Here is a 23,567-nt window from a genome sequence, read left to right as displayed (position 1 = left end):
CCCATATTTTTTTTACAGGAAACATTGTAGTCAAATACCTCTTCAAAGATACAGTGTCAAGGCACAAATGATAATATTTTCCATGGATTCCTCTCTTCACAAGTTACACACTGAGTGGGATTTTTTTTGTAACCTTGACTATCTGCTGCTTGGATTTTAGTGTTATTCTATTTTACACAGCAGCTCAAACACTCTAACTACCTATATCATTTTCATATGCCAGAAATATTCTCAAAGCATATTTAAGAGAGGGAAAAAATTGGGCAGCTCTCAACGGTTCAGCTTGCTACAGGCTGTGTTTTTGTGCGAGTTTTCCTTGGTGGCAGTGAACAAAGTGTTCCACTGTGGAGTAGGTTGTATGCTGGTAGACACAGTGTCTGTACAGGGAGTTCCTGTCCCTGGCCCAAACCCACAGACCCTCAGCAACGAAGGACAAGGTCATCCATTGCTTTCTCTGCTTCCCACTGGAGCCCACTTCGCTCTGCTCTGGTGGAATGTGCGAGTACATAAAGGGGCACTTTCACATTACAAGCATACAACTACAAACCAGGGCTTCGTGAAACAAATAAAATGAAAAAGCGTTTTCTTTTTTCAGGAAAAATAACATCTGCAAAGCGAACGTCTAAATGTTCTGCCGCATGATCACACAATTTTCTTTTGCGTTATGAATTCGGGGTGACTGTGGTTTATTTACATTTGAATCAATCCTTGTTTGCTTATTTTCCTCAGGGTGTCATTAGTGCTGGAAACCTACACATAGTGATTACAGCACTGGGTTATTTGGTGTGTAGTGCAATTCCAAAAACTACTGAAAATTGCAAACAGCGTATCTCCCTATACTTTTATCATCTAATAACATTTCAAAATGTCCCAATCCGTGTGCTGTGGTGCTATCTCACACTAGTTTACTATCAAGTAAAGTCGTGGTATGAGTTTCTTTTGCTCCCTGGCGACATGGGAGTTCCTGTCCCTGGCCCAAACCCACAGACCCTCAGCAACGAAGGACAAGGTCATCCATTGCTTTCTCTGCTTCCCACTGGAGCCCACTTCGCTCTGCTCTGGTGGAATGTGCGAGTACATAAAGGGGCACTTTCACATTACAAGCATACAACTACAAACCAGGGCTTCGTGAAACAAATAAAATGAAAAAGCGTTTTCTTTTTTCAGGAAAAATAACATCTGCAAAGCGAACGTCTAAATGTTCTGCCGCATGATCACACAATTTTCTTTTGCGTTATGAATTCGGGGTGACTGTGGTTTATTTACATTTGAATCAATCCTTGTTTGCTTATTTTCCTCAGGGTGTCATTAGTGCTGGAAACCTACACATAGTGATTACAGCACTGGGTTATTTGGTGTGTAGTGCAATTCCAAAAACTACTGAAAATTGCAAACAGCGTATCTCCCTATACTTTTATCATCTAATAACATTTCAAAATGTCCCAATCCGTGTGTGAAGCTCTTTAACCACATTGCTGTGGTGCTATCTCACACTAGTTTACTATCAAGTAAAGTCGTGGTAGTAGAGTCTGCAGAGAAGTAAACAGTGTTTAAGAAACTCCTACATTTGTGCTTAATTACTGAGGTAAGAATGTCTCCAAACAGAATCCACTACATCACACTGCAATTTCTTACTTCTATCTTCTTTATTTACCCTGCCAAGGCTCCCAGTCACCACCTACAGATTCCTGTCTCACAAGCCAGCCTTTCTACCGCACAGCCAGTACAGACTTCAAAGATTTCAAGAAGACAACTGACAATACTTTATCCTAAATTTGTACTCTGGATAATTGATGAAAAAGGAAACAGATTAGGCCTGGAAATGTAAAAAGAGCGAGTGGAAAAGACAAGTGCTGGAAATGTGAAATGAAAAAAAAAAGCACTACAACTGCACACCAAATCAGATAATATTCATGACAGGAAAAGACTAAGATATATTGAATAAATCGAAATATATTACTAACAATTTCTACTTTTACTTAAATTCAATGAATAGACATTTCTAATTTCTAATTGCATGGTCTCAGTTAGCAAAAACCCATGGTAGTCATTCATTTTTAAGTAAGGTTCAGATATCATTTCACCCCACTCCCTTCTTTAAATCTGTCCAATAAGTAGTACCAAATGAGTTTTCTCTTATAATGAAACTTAAATGCTGTTTTTAATATATTAATTTCAGCATCTCCGGTTCCTGTGTGGTCCATATTTATCAACCATTCCAAATTACCATTGTGAGGTAGGTGGTGAGATACCTTCTTGATCTGCTACGGCCCGTCTGGTGAATGAAGAGCTAATGGGTGGGGAGTACCAGGATTTATATGTAGTGATGATGAACAAACAGCAAGATATTTCTGAGTGAAGATAATTTACAAGTTGGAAGGCAGCCTGCTGGTGGTGGTGTTTGATGGAAGAAGGTGTGGGTTTGGGAGGTGCTGTCAGAATAACTTGGGTGAGTAATTGTAAAGCATTTTATAGACTGCAGGCATTGTGATCTGGTGGTGGAGGGAATCAATGTCGAGATGGCTGATGGGGTGTTATAAAATGGGTTGGTCTGCCCTTTATCGTGTAGGGTTTTCTTGCTGTTGCAGAAACCCAGTCTCTGGAATTGTACTAAATACCAAATAACCCCAGTGCAGTAATCACTATGTGAAGGTTTCCAGTACTTCTCTTGTAAATGATATTTACATGGCTGGTAGATGTGTATTTACACGGCTGGAGTTTCTAGTCAGTGGTGACTCCATCACAATGTTAATGGTAGGGAAACTGGACAATGGTAATGACAATGAATATCAAGGATAGGTGATTAGATTTTCACTTGTTGTATTCACATTGGTACTGTGCATTCACATTGTTGCATGTACCACTGATGTAATTTGCAGGATTTTTGCACAGTTAGGCATGTGATCTATTGATAATTCTAGGAACTGCGTGCATCGTGCGATGTCCTGCAGTGGTTGGAGTTCTTAAAGCTGCCATTCAAAATTAGTTCTGTGGCTGGAAAGATTGAGGTTGATGTGGCCTTTCAATTTAGTAGCAGGGATGTCACCTGCCACTTACAAATCCATACCTGAATGTTATCCAGGTCTTGCCATATGAACACTTTCTGTTTGCAGGCATGGGCTGTCATTTGTTGAGGAGTTCATTCTCCCAACATCTTTCCTGCAGCAAGGTGACCAAAATTCTACACAATACTCCAACATAATGTGGCCTCACCAACGTAAGTGTATTTTTGAGAAATACATTCAGTGTTATCCTCAAGTTGCATGCGTCACAATCACGTGGAATTGTACCATTAGCCTCAAAGGTTCCTCCCTGCCATTCAACCCTTTAAATGGAGAAATCATCTTGAAAGCTTGAAATCATCTGTATAACAAAAACCTTTTTAAGAGCTTATGATTATTAACAATATTTCAGGGTCTAAAATACATGTAAGGTCATTAGGCCTGCAATCACCCTTGGACGGTACAAGTGGATTACTCTAGTTAATCGCTCTCAACTACTGATTAGTCTATGGACAGTGGCAGTGGCAGTGGCAATCTAATCGTGATGTTTGGTGGACTGTGTGGGATGAGAGGACCCGTTGCTCCTCCCATGCAGCAGGTGGCGTTGCACAGGACAAAGGGAGATGTCTTGTATATAGTTACCCTGTCTGTGAACAGTGAGTTGCAACTATTTTGAGTTGTCTTGCTGCCAACATTGAAGTAATGTAATAAAGCTTTTTGTTGTAGACTTGAAGACTTGTGCAGACTTAGAAGATGAACACGAAACTAATGAAATCTACGTGAGCCATCGGGTTGCATCTACAGTATAGTTCAGTGTTTGATGGCACTGGGCCTGTACTCAATGGAGTTTAGAAGAATGAGGGGGGACCTCATTGAAATGTACAAACTAGTGAAAGGCCTGGATAGAGTGGAGTGGAATGGAGAGGACATTTCCACTAGTGGGAGAGTCTAGGACTGGAGTTCATAGCCTCAGAATTAAAGGATGCCCTTTTGCCACAGTAGGCTGTGGAGGCCAATGGATATTTTAAAGGCAGCGATAGATAGATTCTTGATAATTTTGGGTGCCGGGGGTTATGGGGAGAAGGCAGGAGAATGGGGTTAGAAGAGAGAGGTCAGTCATGATTGAATGGTGGAGTAGACTTGATGGACCGATTGGTCTAATTCTGCTAGCATCATTTATGACCTCATGCAGGATAAAATATATATAGGAATATTTTGAGCAGTACAGCAAATCAGCAATCCAATAACAACTTTTTTTTGAGAGAAGGGAAGCATAGCATTCAAATCTGAGCATTATTAGAAATGGAAACTGTTCATTTCAGCTCTAAATGTTTGTAACTACTTAAGAGTTGAGAAATCAGAGCAACAAAGCAAACTCAGATAAAACTCTGTAATATTATGCCCCTGTGTTTGTGTAATATAATAGTTCTAAAACATACTGTTTGAAGAAAATCTTTTTTGGAAACATTTTTCCTCATTTTGTAGGAACTCTGTCTTGACTATTTGTGAACTTAAAGTACAGTAATTTATTAGCAAATGGAGCAGCAACCGAGGCAGATACTGGGAATATAAAAGTAGAATCCAAGCTATGATTATTTATTTTTGACAAAACATTTAAACCTCATTTTTATTTCATATCACTGAATGAATTGTTTGATTTTGTGTGCAGTTGAACTTTTGAATAATATTTTGTGCTATGTCTGGTTCATTAAAAGTTTAATTTAATAATTTTAAGTTAAAAAAATAACTTATTGAACTTTCTGTATGTTATGCAGAAAGGAATTGTAGATGAACAAGAGGACATTCAAGTGATCATGCAGTCACATGCAAGCATGTGAGGCCAAGAATCTTTTTCTAGTCAGATGATTAAAAAAATATCTATTACTCAATATAAAAAATATGTATAAGCAACAGCTCCAAATACATCAACAAAGAAACCTGCATTCTCTTAAAGGGTTTTTAATTAGAAGGGATTTAATTTAGTTTTGAATATGCCACTCCTTCTTTCTGAATTTTCTTCACCCTGCAATTTCATGACATCTTCTGTGTCACTGCTCTCCTTATTCACATAACTTCTCCTAGTCTTCCATCATCATTGCAGCTAAGCTCAGGATGTGGAGGCTTTTGAAAGGAAACATAGAAACATAGAAAATAGGTGCAGGAGTAGTCCATTCAGCCCTTCGCGCCTGCACTGCCCTTCAATATGATCATGGCTGATCATGCAACTCAGTATCCTATACCTGCCTTCTCTCCATACCCCCTGATACCTTTAGCCACAAGGGCCACATCTAACTCCCTCTTAAGTATAGCCAATGAACTGGCCTCAACTACCTTCTGTGGCAGAGAATTCCAGAGATTCACCACTCTCTGTGTGAAAAATGTTTTTATCATCTCGGTCCTAAAAGATTTCCCCTTTATCCTTAAACTGTGACCCTTTGTTCTGGACTTCCCCAACATCAATCTTCCTGCATCTAGCCTGTCTAACCCCTTAAGAATTTTGTAAGTTTCTATAAGATCCCCCCTCAATCTTCTAAATTCTAGCGAGTACAAGCTGAGTCTATCCAATCTTTCTTCATATGAAAGTCCTGACATCCCAGGAATCAGTCTGGTGAACCTTCTCTGTACTCCCTCTATGGCAAGAATGTCTTTCCTCAGATTAGGAGATCAAAACTGTACGCAATACTCCAGGTGTGGTCTCACCAAGAGCCTGTACAACTGCAGTAGAACCTCCCTGCTCCTATACTCAAATCCTTTTGCTATGAATGCTAACATACCATTCGCTTTCTTCATTGCTTGCTGCACCTGCATGCCCACTTTCAATGACTGGTGTACCATGACACCCAGGTCTCGTTGCATCTCCCCTTTTCCTAATCGGCCACCATTCACATAATAGTCTACTTTCCTGTTTTTGCCACCAATGTGGATAACCTCACATTTATCCACATTATACTGCATCTGCCATGCATTTGCCCACTCACCCAGCCTAGCCAAGTCATCTTATAGCCACTGCCTGCCATTCTGAAAAGGACCCGTTTACTCCTACTCTTTGCTTCCTGTCTGCCAGCCAGTTCTCTATCCACATCAATACTGAACCCCCAATAATGTGTGCTTTAAATTTGTATACTAATCTCTTATGTGGGACCTTGTCGAAAGCCTTCTGAAAGTCCAGATATAACACATCCACTGGTTCTCCCTTATCCACTCTGCTAGTTACATCCTTGAAAAATTCTATAAGATTTGTCAGACATGATTTACCTTTCATAAATCCATGCTGACTTTGTCCAATGATTTCACCACTTTCCAAATGTGCTGCTATCCCATCTTTAATAACTGACTCTAGCAGTTTCCCCACTACCGATGTTAGACTAACTGGCCTGTAATTCCCCGTTTTCTCTCTCCCTCCCTTTTCTTAAAAGTGGGGTTACATTAGCTACCCATCCAATCCTCAGGAATTACTCCAGAATCTAAAGAGTTTTGAAAAATTATCACTAATGCATCCACTATTTCTGGGGCTATTTCCTTAAGTACTCTGGGATGCAGCCTATCTGGCCCTGGGGATTTATCAGCCTTTAATCCATTCAATTTACCTAACACTACTTCCCGGCTAACCTGGATTTCACTCAGTTCCTCCATCTCATTTGACCCCCGGTCCCCTGCTATTTATGGCAGATTATTTATGGCTTCCTTAGTGAAGACAGAACCAAAGTAGTTATTCAATTGATCTGCCATGTCCTTGTTCCCCATGATCAATTCACCTGTTTCTGACTGCAAGGGACCTACATTTGTTTTAACTAATCTTTTTCTCTTCACATAGCTATAAAAATATTTGCAGTCACTTTTTTTATGTTCCCTGCCAGTTTTCTTTCATAATCTATTTTCCCTTTCCTAATTAAGCCCTTTGTCCTCCTGTGCTGGACACTGAATTTCTCCCAGTCCTCTGGTAGGCTCCCTGCAGAAGCAGAAGAGTTTAGTTTAGTTTTAGTTTAGAGATACAGCTCAGAAAGAGGCCCTTTGGCCCACCGAGTTCACGCCGACCAGTGATACACGCACACTAATAGAAGGGACAATTTCCATTTTACCCCCATGCTAATTAGCCTACAAACTTGTGTCTCTGCAGTGTGGGAGAAACTGGAGTTTCCCGGAGAAAACCCATGCAGGTCACGGGGAGAACATACAAACTCTGTACAGGCAGCACCTTTAGTCAGGATCAAACCTGGGTTTCTGGTGCTGTAAGGCAGCAATTCTACCTCTGCACCACTGTGCTGCCCTAGAAGAGGTTTACCAGAATGGTGTCTGGATTAGGTGGTGTTAGCTAAAAGGAGAATTTAGACAAACTTGTTTTATCTGGAATGCCAGAGGATGCAGGGAGACTTGATAGAAGTATATAAAATGATGAGTCATAATTAGGGCCGACATAACCTTTTTCCCAGGGTGAAAAAGGCAATTATTAGCGGGCATAGATTTCAGGTGAGAGGAGCAAGGTTCAAAGGAGATGAGCAGGGCAAGCTTTTTTGTGCCTGGACTGTGCAGCCAGGGGTGGTGGTGGTGGTAGATACAATAGTGGTGTTTAAGAGGTGTTTAGATGGGCACATGTCTATACAGGGAATGAAGAGATATAAATCATGTGCAGGCAGATGAGATTGGTTTGGCATCATGTTCTTCATGGACATTGTGGGCCGAAGAGCCTGTTTCTATGCAGTACGAACTATGTTCTATATTCTATGTTCTATGTAAGCCAATGGATAGACAAGGAGTCACGTGCATTTTAACCTGCATTGTGTATGGTTTACTTATCTGATTTTCACACTATTTATCACAGCAATTTTCAGGTGATATTTTGCTACATTTCACTTCTGATCTCCTAAGATGCACAAGTCAGTCTGCTTTTTTGGGAACTTGAAACCCCATGCCCCCATCTCTTTTCAGTCTTTTGCTTGTGTACCAGAAAGTTGCCTGATGTGGCAGATTTTCACATAGTCGCAACATTCCTCTACGTTCAAGTATAAAGAAACAGAAGCATCATTAAAAAAAAGAGCTAAGACCAATGCAAAAAAAAGATACAGATAAGCCTCATTATAATGGACCGGTGTTTCTTATTGCCGATTGTCCGCTATAACTGAGTAAGGGATTCACTCCAACCACCTAGCGGTCACTCCGTGAAACAACAAGTTGTTTTCAAATACAAAGTTCTTTTATGTGTAGGAAAGGACTGCTGATTCTGGCTTAAATCGAAGATAGACAAAAAATGCTGGAGTAACTCAACGGAACAGGCAGCATCTCTGGAACGAAGGAATGGGTGACGGTTCGGGTCGAGGGTCGAGTCTAAAGAACGGTTTCGACCTGAAACGTCACCTATTCTTTCCCTCCAGAGATGCTGAGTTACTCCAGCATTCTGTGTTTATCTACCAAGTTCTTTTAAACAGCTAATAATGTATTTCTGTTACTGCGCTAAAAACACTGAAGGCTGTTTGTTTCATTGTTTAATGAGAGATTCATTGCACAAGTGTCGATCAAAACAATTGCTTGTCAATTTCAATAGCCTTCAGCAGTGTAATTAACAGCCTGTGACCTTAAAGAGACAGTGGTGTCTGGTTACTGTGGGAATGCTCCATCCACTATAACCTATGTCTGTGATAAAGAGGTCTGTAATATACAAAATAAACCATCCATTTTTGGTGTTTACACTACTTGCAATGCATTAACATATTTTTATCTCCATACTGTTATGATCTTTAGAACCAAAGAGGATAAATGTCTAAAATTTCCTGATTTTAAATTGTCTGAAAATAATCTTAGTGTCTGCAATATAGGTATGTTGCCAAACCTACCTGAATCGTCGCTGAGAATCTGCCCCAGCCCTAAACAGCGATTTTGGCGCTGTTTAGAGGGGGCGGGTTTAAAATGCGATTTTTACTAGGCTGTTCCAATCGAAGATGTTCAGCCTAGTAAATCATTAACGAAAAATCACCGAAAGACCCCGTCGTAAAAGGTATTATTAGTTTTATAGGCCTCGAATAATAGTTATAATAGTTTTAAAATCACTCTCTCAACCCGCGACCTCTCGCAGCCCCAGGGTTTTATAAAGCAAACAATTAAAGGTATGTACCTTATTTTTACATTAAAAGGGGCTTCTTAAGACCCCTTTATACAAAGTTTACTATAGCGAGTAGTTCATTTTGGGCTCTTTATATCCCGCAGTATTTTTCTGGGCATTTGAGGGCACAAATCCAGCGCAATGTGAACGTTCTAAACCAGCGCGTTCACAGGATCCCACTAGAAAGCTGATTTAAAATGGACTTTAATTCACAGCAATTGAACACTAAATTCCTTCCATTTGGCCTATAAATTGATGTAAATGAGATTTAAAAATCATGTTTTATTGTGAATTATTTGTGAATATTACTTGGACACTTAGGCTATTTAAAAATGTTAATCATTTATTAAGAAATGGATAGATGTTTAGATCTAGTAATTGAAGTTTGAAATTAGCTACAATTGGGTAACTAACTAATTATATGCTTTAATTTCAGGTCATCCAAGTAAGATTATTTTATATTTGTTTCAGAATGGTTCAATCTATGATAACTGAAAATGTCATTCAGTTCTCTAATTTTAATAAGGTTGTGGGCTTTTGACTGTCCATGATCACAGCTTTTTTGTTATGTCCATAGAAAATCAATAGCGAATAAGATGCTAATTTCCGAGTATGAAAATGGCCATAACTTTTTTATTACTTGAGATATGAAAGTGAATTAGGTGTCAAATTAAACGTATTTTTATGCTTTATCTGATGGGATAAATTGCAGACTTGATTTTTTTTATCTCAAAATTTTGTAACATTGCTATGCAATAAGGTCAAATATCTTGGGGATTTTATTACAGATCAAATGACAGATGAGGAGGATATTTATATGCAACGGCATATGCAGTATGTACAGGCAAATATTATCTTGCGTAAGCTTAGGTCGTGTACAGATGTGGTGAAGATGTCTCAGTTTAGAGCATATTGCACACAATAGATTATTTATTTGAAGGGGTAGATTGGACAGGCGCGGAGGCCGGACTGAAGCCTGAATCCAGGACTAGATGAATAGTTATGTTCTCTTATCTACGGACCTATCTCCTAAGTTGTATTATTGATACTTTATCCTATTTTTCTAATTTCTTTCTTTCTGTCTTTATTTTTTCTATCTATAAATATAAATAAATAATTAGAGGCAATGTTAATATGTAACCGATAAAGGAGGATCCCAACTACTTTGGTAACTGGGTCCCTGGAAACCTGGATATTTAATATGTAACCGTTAAACAAAGTATGTATTGGTTTGGACTATGATATGCAGATGCCTCTAATAAAAATGTATTAAAAAAAAAAAATTAAATTAAATTATCGTGGCCTTGTCAAACATAAGATTTGCACTACACGGCTACGAACCTCAGTTGTGGAGACACTGGTATCGCTGTCTCGTTGTCGGACACTGATCTTTCTATTTATTCTGGATTTTAAATCATGTATTATGTTTTTTTTGTTTATAATTTATGATGTTTTTATGTAATATACTAAGCTTTTATATGTATTTATAGTGTTTTTATATGCAATGTATTTTATGTGATGTCTCTTGTCTGGACCTTTGAGTCTGAAATAAAGTTTAATACTAATAATAATTTACTTAAATAAGGAGACCAATATTGCATGTCGGATTCTCCAGGGACATCAAGCTTTTACCAGCATGGCACTAGAGTGGGCTACCAATTACTTTCAATCCTGAATCCACACTGACAGCTCATGTATCCTGCAGAAACAAAGAGCAGCAGATGCAGGTTAATACACAAAAGGACATAAAGTGCTGGAGTAACTCAGCAGGTTATCAGCATCTCTGGATAGCATGGATAGTCGACTATTTCAGTCGAGGCCCTTCTTCAGACCCCATCTCCTGCCCGCTAACACTCCTGACCCCCAGGTTTCATCCCATGAAAATTTGTAGTAGCATCATTTAATATTTTATTCTGAAGAGAATGAAATCAATTGATATCATTTTTCCAATTCTTTGTATTTATCATATAATGTTCACGGTTAATGATGTAAGCAAAATTCACAACAGGTCCTGTTTCTAAAATGACCAATGATATAGGTGCCGGATAATTAGGGTTTACACAATCTAGATAATTATTGCTATAGAATCATAGCATTATTACAATCTCATCACAATTTCCAAAGACATCTGATAAAAGTCTTAAAATAATTCCAAGTGCTCCTGTGATGCAAATGTACAAAACAAATGGAAAGGATTCCTGAGAATAATTGCGCGCGTGTGAAATATCGGCATTTCTAACTGCAATGAAAAGTGCAACATTTCTACCTAAACCAAATAAATTTGTCAGAACTTGAAGCAGGGAGTACCATGAATTTTGCACTGCAATTATTGTGAAGTGTCAAGAAATGTCAGCAGCATTTTAAAGACCACAGCTGGGTTTCCTCAGCAAACAAAATTAAACTAGAATGACTGGCTTTGTTGGGTTATAGGTCACTCATTAACTCTATTTTTGAATAAAAAGAACACTATACATCCAGGTGGGGTGCTAAAGCCAAACAAAAAATTGAGATTTAAAAGAAAAATGAAACCTCAACATCAATGATTTGCATTTAATAAGCACTTTTAACAATGGAAAAGTCCCCAGGTAATATTATGGTAGTGTAATAATATAGAAGTTGCTACCAGACCATTGGAGCGAACAGAGAGTAGGGTGGGGATGAAGATCCAAAGGGTGTAAATAAACAACGCACTGTTTATCATTGTAAGATGTTGCTGCAAGATGAGGACCTAAGTCATGCTGTTCATGGCTTATGAGAGAGAGTTTTTCCACAGGTGTAAAGTTGCAATGGAGAAGAACTCAGCCATGGCCTGTCAATCCAGAAACCATAAAGAATATTACTAATGCTATTCAAATCATGGAGAGTAAAATACAAACAACACTGTGTACTGAAATGAATGGGGAAACCAATGCATAAAACCCAGCAGATTTACAGTCCCTGGATTGGTTCAGATCCTGAGCACAAACTGTATATCTCTGGTTTTGGATCTGCTGCTTGGTCCTGTTGATCTCCCCTGCGGGATACAGGTTTCCTGCAAGCTGCCCACTGAACGCATGCCAGCTTAGACCAGGCACCAAAAGCTGGAGTAACTTAGCGGGGCAGGCAGCATTTTTGGTGAGAAGGAATGGGTGACATTTCGGGTTGAGACCATTCATCGGACGGAAGACCCATCTTCAGCAGGGTCTCGACCCGAAATGTCACCCATTCCTCTCCAGAGATGCTGCCTGCCCGCTGAGTTGCTCCGTCTTTTTGTGTCTATCTTCGGTTTAAACCAGAATTTGCAGTTCCTTCATACACATTAGATCAGGTACAAGTCCAACATTGAATGCCATGAGAACAAACAGTTGCAAGGAGATATTGCTAATTATTATACTGAGTATCTCTGGATGTTGACTACAAATGAAAGATGGACTTGTTTCCTCACTAAATAACAGAAATATTATCAGACAATAGATCATTGCCCTTTAATATGTTTGCACTAATATGAACACAGAGATCAGAAGCTTTCCCTGAACAGATATATTTGGTTTACCACTATACATTTTCAATAACTCTAAAAACCTTCCAGAAAGCATCACATCGCAGAGTTTTGGACGCAGCCCAGTACATCATGCAAACCAGTCTTGCACCCCAACCCTCCCCCCACCCTATTTACACTTAAACTCTACATTTCACGCTGCCTCAGGAAAGCAGCAAACTTTCTGGACAACTGTAATCTCCCAATTTAACCCGTTGGAACAAGAGGAATTAGGAGCACAGGTTTCAATCAAAGAAATAGAAGAGACAATACATTCACTGAAGAACGGTAAAACACCGGGACCAGACGGGTTGAATTTTATAAAAGATTTCACAAGGTAATTTCACCACGTTTACACTAGCTTTATACATATGCATTTAAAGAACAGACACTACCAGAAACACTATCTGAATCAACTATCACACATACCCAAAAATGATAAAGATCTGGAAGACTCCGGTTCATATGGAACAATTGCACTGCTAAATGCAGATCAGAAAATATTAGCGAAAACTTTGGCAAGAAGATTAAGTAAATACGTTAGTAAATTAATACATTCGGATCAAATGGGGTTCATACCAAAGAGACATATATTTAATAATTTGAGACGCCTTTTTAATACAATATATTCACACAAAATTGAAGAAGAAGAAGACATCAATTATTTAATTAGATGCATTTGACCAAGAAGAATGGGAATACCCCTTCACAGTACTGCAAAAATTTCAGATGGGAAATAATTTTATTTCATGGATAAAATTACTATACGACAGGCCGACTACCAGAATATTGCCCAACCACATACTTTCTCCAAAATTTCAATTAGACAGGGTTGTGCATTATCACCCCTGCTATTTGCCCTTGCAATTGAACCCTTAGCGGTTCGATTATATTAATGTGTGGATGATTTACTTGGATCGCATGCAAAACAAAGTTTTTCAGTGTATCTCCATGCACGTGGCAGTAATAAAACAATAATAACCATCTAATACCAATACCAATACTTACCCCCAGCTCTCTCTTTCCTTCCTTCCCGCTGCCTGACCTGCTGAGTTACTCAAGCATTTTTGTCTATCTTTGGTATAACCCAGCATCTGCAGTTCTTTGTTTCTATAGTTTTTAGTGTAGCTGACTAAATTATTCAAATCCATTGCCTTCAGATTTTCAGTGTGGTATCAACTCAAGGGCTTCACAAAAAGTTGCACACATTTATTTGTGGTATTTTTTTAATTCTTAAATTTAACATATTCTTGATGTTATTTTGTTTTTGGGAGCATGAAGGGTATGAAGGAATGGAAAAAGTTTACTAGTGTTGGAAGGTATGTGGTGGTAATTTGCATATCCTGAAGATAGATTTTTAATCTTCAAACTTTCCTGTTCGTATATTGCAATGTTATTTAAAAAATAATACTGGTATATTTGAGTCACTGACATTTTTTATCCATTGATGGGGGTGAGCCGTTCTATGGAATCACTGCAGACTATGTTGATGAAGACACTTCAACAGTGTTGTAAGACACAGAATGATTTGATTCTGAATGATTGGCCATCTCCCATTCATTACGATGTATGACTTGAATTAAGCTTGATCAGTTAGTTTACTCATGTGCCTGCTGCCCTTATACTCATTTGGTGAAAGAGTGTGGCAGATAAAGAATTGCCAAAGAAGTCTGGATATGTTGCTGCACAGAGCAGTCAATACAATTTGCTTCTCTTGATCATCACAAACCATATTTTAATCATATTTTGCCTCATATCCAACATATTACAGACATACTCAAGATATATTATTTTCCCTAACAAAAACACCAGCCAGCAACCTTCACTGCTCCATCCACTCTCTACTCTTCATCAATGCATTGGCAGGGAGTTAATATTTGCCAATACTCTTCCAATAAAACTCAAATTTCCTGGTGAGGATCCTGCAAACTATTTTTGATGGTTCAGCTAACATTGACTCTTACGACATCTCCCTCCAAAATATCTGTTCACTTACTCAACTGCACTTTCTTCTACATTTGCCCATAGAAAACATTATGTTCCAATAATTCATTAACATTTCAAAATCATAATTTGGCTCTCTATTCCACATGGTCATTTCTAAAGCTACCTATCTGGGAGCAATATTGTTGCTTCCAAATTTGATCCGCTGACTTTTGTTAAAACTGTAGCTCTTAGTCTCACAGTATGACCTTTGACTCCTGTTCCTTCTCCAAGAAACATAGACTTGAACATATAAGAAATATAGACAATTGGCTTGGCATTTCACCAATAGATCTAGCTGGATTATCTTATGCCCTTCTACCATGAATCTTCTAGCCCCAATCAACAATAAGATTGATGAACTCATCTAATTACTTAATAGTCAGATTAAAGTAACAATAGACAATAGGTGCAGGAGTAGGCCATGCGGCTCTTCGAACCAGCACCGCCATTCAATGTGATCATGGCTGATCATCCCCAATCGGTACTCCATTCCTGCCTTCTCCCCATATCCCCTGACTCCGCTATCTTGCTCTTTCTTGAAGGTATCCAGAGAACCGGCCACCACCGCCCTCTGAGGCAGAGAATTCCACAGACTCACAACTCTCTGTGAGAAAAAGAGTTTCCTCATCTCTGTTTTAAATGGCTTACCCCTTATTCTTAAACTGTGGCCCCTGGTTCTTGACTCCCCCAACATCAGGAACATGTTTCCTGCCTCTAGCGTGTGTCCAAACCCTTAACAATCTTATATGTTTCAATAAGATATCCTCTCATCCTTCTAAACTCCAGAGTATACAAGCCCAGCCGCTCCATTCTCTCAGCCTTTGACAGTCCCGCCATCCCGGGAATTGTAAACCTTGTAAACCTAGGCTGCACTCCCTCAATAGCAAGAATGTCCTTCCTCAAATTAGGGGACCAAAACTGCCCACAATACTCCTGGTGTGGTCTCACACCAGGAGTATACAACTGCAGAAGGACCTCTTTGCTCCTATGCTCAACTCCTCTCGTTATGAAGGCTAACATGCCATTCGCTTTCTTCACTGCCTGTTCTACCCACATTCTTACTTTCATTGACTGATGAACAAGGACCCCCCAGATCCCATTGTACTTCCCCTTTTCCCAGCTTGACATCATTTAGATAGTAACCTGCCTTCCTGTTTTTGCTACCAAAGTGGATAACTTTACATTTATCCACATTAAACTGCATCTGCCTTGTATCTGCCCACTCACCAAACCTGTCCAAGCCACCCTGCTTTCTCATAGCATCCTCCTCACACTTCACACTGCCATCCAGCTTTGTGTCATCTGCAAATTTGCGAATGTTACTTTGAATCCCTTCATCTAAATCATTGATGTATATTGTAAATAGCTGCGGTTCCAGCAGCGAGTCTTGCGGTACCCCACTAGTCACTGCCTGCCATTCTGAAAGGGACCCATTAATCGCTACTCTTTGTTTCCTGTCTGCCAACCAATTTTCTATCCATGTCAGCACTCTACCACCAATACCATGTGTCCTAATTTTGCCCACTAATCGCCTATGTGGGACCTTATCAAATGCTTTCTGAAAGTCCAGATCCATCACATCCACTGGCTCTCCCTTGTCCATTTTCCTAGTTCCATCCTCAAAAAATTCCAGAAGATTAGCTAAGCATGATTTCCCCTTTGTAAATCCATGCTGACTTGGACCGATCCTGTTACTGCTATCCAAATGTGCCTCTATTTCATATTTTATAATTGACTCCAGTATCTTCCTCATGACCTATGTCAGGATAACTGGTCTATAATATCTTGTTTTCTCGCTCCTGCCTTTCTTAAAAAGTGGGATAACATTAGATACCCTCCAATCCACAGGAATGGATTCTGAATCTATAGTTGGAAAATTATCACCAAACCATCCACGATTTCTAGATCCACTTCCTTAAGTACCCTGGGATGCAGACTATCAGCCCCTGGGGATTTATCAGCCTTCAGTCTCATCAGTCTACCCAGCACCATTTCCTGCCTAATGTGGATTTCCTTCAGTTCCTCCTCCGTCAGCCCAGATCCTCTGGCCACTAGTATATCAGGAAAATTCAGGAAGATTGTTTGTGTCAACATTTCACCTGCCTCTGTCAATCCATGTTGTAAACATAACAATGGACCCATCATCCTCCATTGCCTCAACTCTGTACTTTTTTCTCATCTCATGCTTTCCCTGAACTCAACTCGTCCATAAGGTCCTTCTCTTCATTGTCATTCTTGTTCTCACTAAACCTCTCTCCCACTAAAGGACATAGAGTGTTGAAATAACTCAGCAGGTCAGGCAGCATCTCTGGAGAATATGGATAGGTAACATTTTGAGTCGAGACCCTCCTTCCGAAACATCACCTACCTATGTTCTCCAGAGATGCTGCCTGACCAACTGAGTTACTCCAGCACTTTGTGTCCTTTTATGTATTAACCAGCATCTGTGGTTCTTCGTTTCTACATTCTCTCCCCGCTAAATGAGTCATAGGCCAGCTTACCAAATCCACACTAACTAACAAGCATCCATTTTCACTGATTTTGCACTAATCACATTATATTTCCCCCACGTTCCCATGAACTCCCCCCTCCACTCTATGATTCACTTACATAAAGGGAAATTTACAATGGGCAATTATCCTACCAAGTTGAGTCTGTCCCTTTTTCTGACCCCAATAATAGCAGCTATGTTTCATGATCCTCACTCATGTTCTGTTCCCACTCCTTCACCCCTTCCTTATAAGTCATGTTTCATGTCTTAGGAACAATGAATTTGTTCACATCCATCCAATGCATCATCAAAAATGCTTTCATTTGCTCGGCCTAATTCAATAGCTTAAAAATTTGCTTCAGTCCAATGATTAGAACAGAAAATCCTTCAGATGTGAACAAGAACTATAACACCAGGAACACATTATACTGCCACAGACTACAGGAAAGTAATGCTGCTATCTGTGTAGATTGAAATCAAATTGGCAACAGTGTGGTGTTTCTGATAAACTAACACACAACAGACAAATCGGATACGCTCTCGTCAAGCTGCATTGTCAATGCAGATAAGCAGAACATTTAGACATTAAATTAATGTGAATGGCTTAGGAACCTGTTGATATAGTTTAGACCACAAACATGAATATTCAATAAAAAAGAAAGCTTTATCTTGAGAAGACAATATTTATTGAAAACTAAGTACCTTCTTTATGAGCCAATATTCTTTGTGAACAAAAACAGGCACAGGCATTGATTTGATTTTCATCTGTGCATACCTATGTAAACTTTCATCTTCCCATCTTCCTAAAGCAAACTGTTTGTGGCACCCATTTCAGAAAAATCTGTTGATTCTGCCCATTGCCACACTTTACAAAAACCCCCCAATTATTTTGGCAATTTGTTTCTCCCTCTAACCCGACCACACGTGGAATTTGAAAACTTAGGATCTAAACAATGTTTAAGGAGGAACTGCAGATGCTGGAAAGGTAGACAAAAATGCTGGAGAAACTCAGCAGGTGAGGCAGCATCTATGGATCGAAGGAAACCGCCGATCTTTTGAGTCGAGCCGAAACGCCAACTAAGCAATGCTAGTTCCTTGATTTTAAATGGGCTGGGAATTGGATAAATTTGGATGTGGAAAAGACTCGTTTCTCCAGCTTTTTTGTCTACCTTTTTTTCCAGCATCTGCAGTTCTTTATTAAACACCATGTCATAAGTAATCAAGGTGCTATTAACAATCCCTATAGCTAACTTCCAGTCCTCATTTGTATTTGTTTTGTATTTTGGAGATAGAAACAGGCCTTTCGACCCACTGAGTGCACATGGAATATCGATCGCCCACTCTCAACAGTTCTATGTTATCCCACTTTCTCATCCACTCCGTACACACTAAGGACAATTTACAAGGCCAATTAATCTACAAACCAGCAAATCTTTGTGATGTGGAGGAAACTGAGCACCCAGAGGAAACCCACAATGGTGATATTTCAATGTGCAAGGGACCGAAAGTACTCTTTTTTTGGATTGGAATACATTGGGATATACTCATTTGCATCATGGTGCAGGTAGTATAGACTCTGTTGAGACAATGGTTTCAGGCATTTCTTCAGTCATGCAATGGAATTCCATTGTATTGATCCAAGACATTACCTAACATCTTGAAGCCCGGTTGGCCACCATGTGTTGGGTTTATTCTGCCTTGCCCTCTGGGAAAGACCATGAGTATTATATTGAGAACATCTTTCACAATCCTGTTGATGACTCCTGGTGATTTGGATAAAGATTTGATCCCGAAAGAGGATATTTGTGACACTTGTGATCAGTGACAATATCTCATTTGGCTCCTAGCAACATAGATATGGAGCAAAACGATTTCCACTTCTAGTCACTGCTGAACTAATGGACATGGTGATATAATGTTCTTAGACTATTAGCTCACTGGTCACAAGTTTGTATTTCCATAATACCAGGATATGAAAATAAATTCCATAAATCAAGTAGTCTTTGAGTTAGAAAATTTATTTCCAGAGCCAAGAGTTTAATTGTCATATGCACCAACGTCGGAACACTTAAATTCTTATTTGCTGCAACTTTGTAGGTGCATTAAATGCAACAATCAATTTACCCCCAGACTGATCCTTGAGATGAGCACTAAGATTACTTGCTCCCAAACTCATGATACACCTGATTCTGCCTTTACCTCAGCTTAGTTCCAACTGAAATCTTCATCCTAGCCTTAATTACTCAGGACTTGACTATTCTGGCCAATCTCTTTCAATCGAATTTCTGTGAGCGTGTAGTCACCTAAAGTTCTGTAGCCTATCCTAACTTGGATTCACACATAGCGCCAAAACATGGCGGTGCCCACATGTGTCAATTTGCAAAAAGCATTTCACTGTGCAGTTGCTCATGTGGCAAATAAAGCCGCATTGAACCATTGAACGCCTATTTCTAATGGTGATTACCATCTTTTGGAACACTCTAGGTGCCTGATGTCTGATGTAGTTCCCCAATGTGTTATCTTAGGAGCAGTGGCTGGGATTTGTTTAACTTTCTCTCTAAAGTTATTCAAGTCAAGAGTGGTGACTGTGTTATTTCGAAATATCAGATATGTGAATGTCTGGAGTAGGAAGGAACTGCAGATGCTGGTTGAAACCAAAGATAGATCTAAAAATGCTGGAGTACGGTAACTCAGCGGGACAGGCAGCATCTCTGGAGAGAAGGAATGTTCGACATTTCGGGTCGATACCCTTCTTCAGGCTGATGACTGAATAGGTGACTGATAAGTGAATGTCTTCTTATGTCCGAGCTCTATTTTGGTGTAAATTCTCAATAACCTTTATCTTCCCTTAGATTATCCTCGCAATAGACCTGGAAAATTATATAAATTAGGAGATTATCATTTGAAGTATAAAAAGAGTACCATGATTTAATGGGGATTGCTTTTCATAACTTTAATTCCTGCTAAATCTGTCAGTCAGTCCATTTGATTTGTATAGCACATTTAAAAACAACCAACATTGACCAAAATGCTGTACATCAGTGCAGGTACTAATGTGCTACATACAATGGTACACAGACCTAACAATACATACATAAACTGTTCACAGCGCCCCCTCAGAGGGCCTCGAAAATGCTAGGGAGGAGAAGTAGGTTTTGAGCCTCGACTTAAAAGATTCGATGGAGGGGCAGTTCTGATGAGGAGAGGGATGCTGTTCCACAGTCAAGGTGCTGCAACTGCAAAAATGCGGTAACCCCTGAGCTTAAATCTAGACCGCGGGATAGTCAGTAGCCCCAAGTCGGCTGACCTGAGGGACCTGGAGGTTGAATGGTGGGTTAGAAGATTTTTGATATGGGTTGGGAGGGCAAGCCCGTTAAGGGCTTTGTATACGAATAAGAGGAGCTTGAAGTTGATTCGGTACCGTACTGGGAGCCAGTGGAGAGAGGCCAGAATCGGGGTGATGTGGTACCCGTCAGAAGTCTCGCTGCTGCGTTTTGAACCAATTGCAGGCAGGACAGGGATGAGTGGCTGATGCCAGTGTATAGGAAGTTGCAGTAATCAAGGCGGGAGGCGATGAATGCGTGGATGATTTTTTCAAGGTCGTCGAATTGGAGGAATGGTTTGATTTTAGCTATGGTACAAAGCTGGAAGAAACTAGCTTTTACCACAGTTGACTTGTTTGTCAAACTTTAATGCAGAGTCAAATATCACGGCAAGGTTTTTGACCTGTGGTTTGACTAAGGAGGTTAGGCTTCCAAGGCTGCCTGTTATCGTTTTGACAGAGTTGGACGGGCCGAGTAGGATGACCTCAGACTTGCTCTCGTTTAGTTGGAGGAAGTTCTGTGCAATCCAACATTTTATGTCCTCGAGGCAGCACATGAGGCTGATTAAATTTGACCGGTTGTTGGGTTTCAGGGGGAGATAGAGCTGTGTGTCATCTGCATACCAGTGGAAATAAATGCCGTGCCTTTGAATGACTTGGCTGAGGGGGAGCATGTACAGAGAGAAGAGAATGGGGCCTAGGGATGGAGCCTTGTGGCACCCCGCAGAAAAGGCTAGTTGGGGAAGAGAAATTATTGCCTATGTTGGCAGAGAAACTCCTATTTTTGAGGTAGGAAACGAACCAGCTCAGGGAAGTGCCATCAACACCAAGTCTGTACCGCAGACGGTCAATTAGGATGGCGTGGTCCACTATCAAACGCTGCGCTGAGGTCGAGAAGGAGCAGGATTGCACAGTCGCCAGAGTCGATGGCAAGAAGCAGGTCTTGGGGACCTTCAACAAGGCAGACTCTGTGCTGTAGTGGGCCCTGAAACCTGATTGGAAACTTTCCAGGATGGTATTTTGGTGTAGGTAACGCATTGGTTGATTTGGAATTATCTTTTCAAGGACTTTTGAGAGGAAAGGCAGTTTGGAAATAGGTTTGTAGTCACTAGGCAAGGTGCGGTCCAGGTTAGGTTTTTTTCAGGAGGGGCTGGATCACAGTGTGCTTGAAACAGGTTGGAACAGTGCCAGTGGCCAGAGAACTGTTGATGATAGAGAGGATGCTGGGACTGGCTATTGCAATGACATCCTTCAGAAGGGCAGTGGGGACAACGTCGAGGGGGCAGGTTGCAAGTTTCATAGTGGGGACAAGCTTTACAGGGAGGGTAGAGTAACGGGCTGGAAACAGTCTAATTTAGAAGAACAGACCAATGAGGCAGCTAGGTCACGGGTGGGAGGGGAAATATTCGTTTTGATCTTCTCAACTTTGCTGGTGAAAAATGTAGAGAATTCTTCGCAATTAGCAGGGGAACCAGCTAAGCTGGTACTGGGAGCGGGACATATGACAGAGGTAATGGTACTAAATAGGACCTTGGAATTCATCCGGTGGGCGGCGCGACTCTCGTCAGCAGCGGCCTCTGCAGTCTGTCCGCGTTTTATTATTTTCTGTCTGTGTTTTAATGTAGTTTTTGTTATTTTTTGTTGGGGTGTGTGTGTGTGGGGGGGGTGGGGGGTGGGGGGGGGTGGGGGGGGGGGGGGGAACTTTTTAAAATCTCTCCCTGCACGGGAGACCCGACCTTTTCTCGTCGGGTTTCCATTATCGTTGGGGCTGCAACGAGGAGCGGCCTCCAACAGGAAGAGACCGGGGACTCTGGTGCCGACGACTCACCGTCGCCGTCGCGGGGCTGGCTGAGTCCGGAGCGGGTGGAGCGGTGGAGGAGCGCTGCTGCTGCTGCTGCGGCCCGACCGGAGAGTCGGAGACTTCAACGGCAGGTCTGTGGACGGCGGCACCGGGAGCCCGCGGGTCCCTGGAGGAGACCGCTTTTCGGGGCTCTCGCAACGGCGACTTCCCCCGCCCGAGTTGCGGGGTTGAAGAGCTCCTGGAGCGCGGCCTGACATCACCGCCCCGCGCGGCTTGGAATGGCCGCGGGACTCTGCGAGCGCACGCCGGGGGCTCTAACATCAAGAACCCGGTGTGCGACCTCGCACCACCCGGCGTGGCTTTAATGGCCGCGGGACAATCGCCATCGCCAGCCGGGGGCTTTGACTTTGACTCTGACATCGGGGGGGGGGGGGGGGGGAGTGCAGTGGAGAGACTAAGCTTATTTGGCCTTCCATCACAACAATGTGATGGATGTTTATGTAAATTATGTTGTGTCTTGGGTCTATGTGTTTGTAATGTATGGCTGCAGAAACGGCATTTCGTTTGGACCTCAAGGGGTCCAAATGACAATTAAATGTATCTTGTATCTTGTATCTTGGGCGTTTTTGGAAATAACTTTGGAAAAGTATTGTGTTCTCGCAGACTTTACTGCTTCCTGGTATTTGAGAACATTGTTTCTCAGAAATTCAAAGGAAATTTGAAGCTTATCACATTTATACCTTTCTGATTTTCTGCACTCTCTTCTTAGGGCTCTGGTGGTATCATTGAGCCAAGGCCATCGTTTAGGCTTAGGCTTTCTCATTTTAAGAGGAGCAACAAATCCAGGATGGAAGAGCAAGTGGTATTGCATAGAAAAATTAGATCGTCAGTGCTGAGATGGGGGGGAGAAGCCTCGATGGTGTAGATGTCGGGAGCAGCTATGAGAGCCTCAGAGAACTGTATGTCCACCAATGAACTCAACCTGAATATAGTCAGAACAAATCTGTCTCCTTCGATTCTTGTGGGATTTAATTTCTTGAATAATGCAGCATTTTACTAACTAAAATTTTTTGCTACATTTCAGTACTTCAATGTTATGAAATGCTGTGGGATATTTTAATTATTTAATAAGAAAGCAAATAAAACAAACTTCCTTCATATTTTACAATTAAAGCAAACACAGAAACCTATGTCTGTTAAAATCTACTAGAAATTATGCTTTTATTTTTATTTTTTAATTTCTATTGATTTTAAAATTTCTATGTCTCCTTGAAAAGAACAACTGTTTCTAATTAGTTCAATGAAGGAATGTATTACGATGCATCGTTTTCCTTCCCTTTCTATGCAATATAGA

Source organism: Leucoraja erinacea, chromosome 4 (assembly GCF_028641065.1).
Source record: "Leucoraja erinacea ecotype New England chromosome 4, Leri_hhj_1, whole genome shotgun sequence".
Lineage (NCBI taxonomy): Eukaryota > Metazoa > Chordata > Chondrichthyes > Rajiformes > Rajidae > Leucoraja > Leucoraja erinaceus.
The sequence above is the reverse complement of the archived record's forward strand: the minus strand, read 5'-3'. Positions refer to the sequence as shown.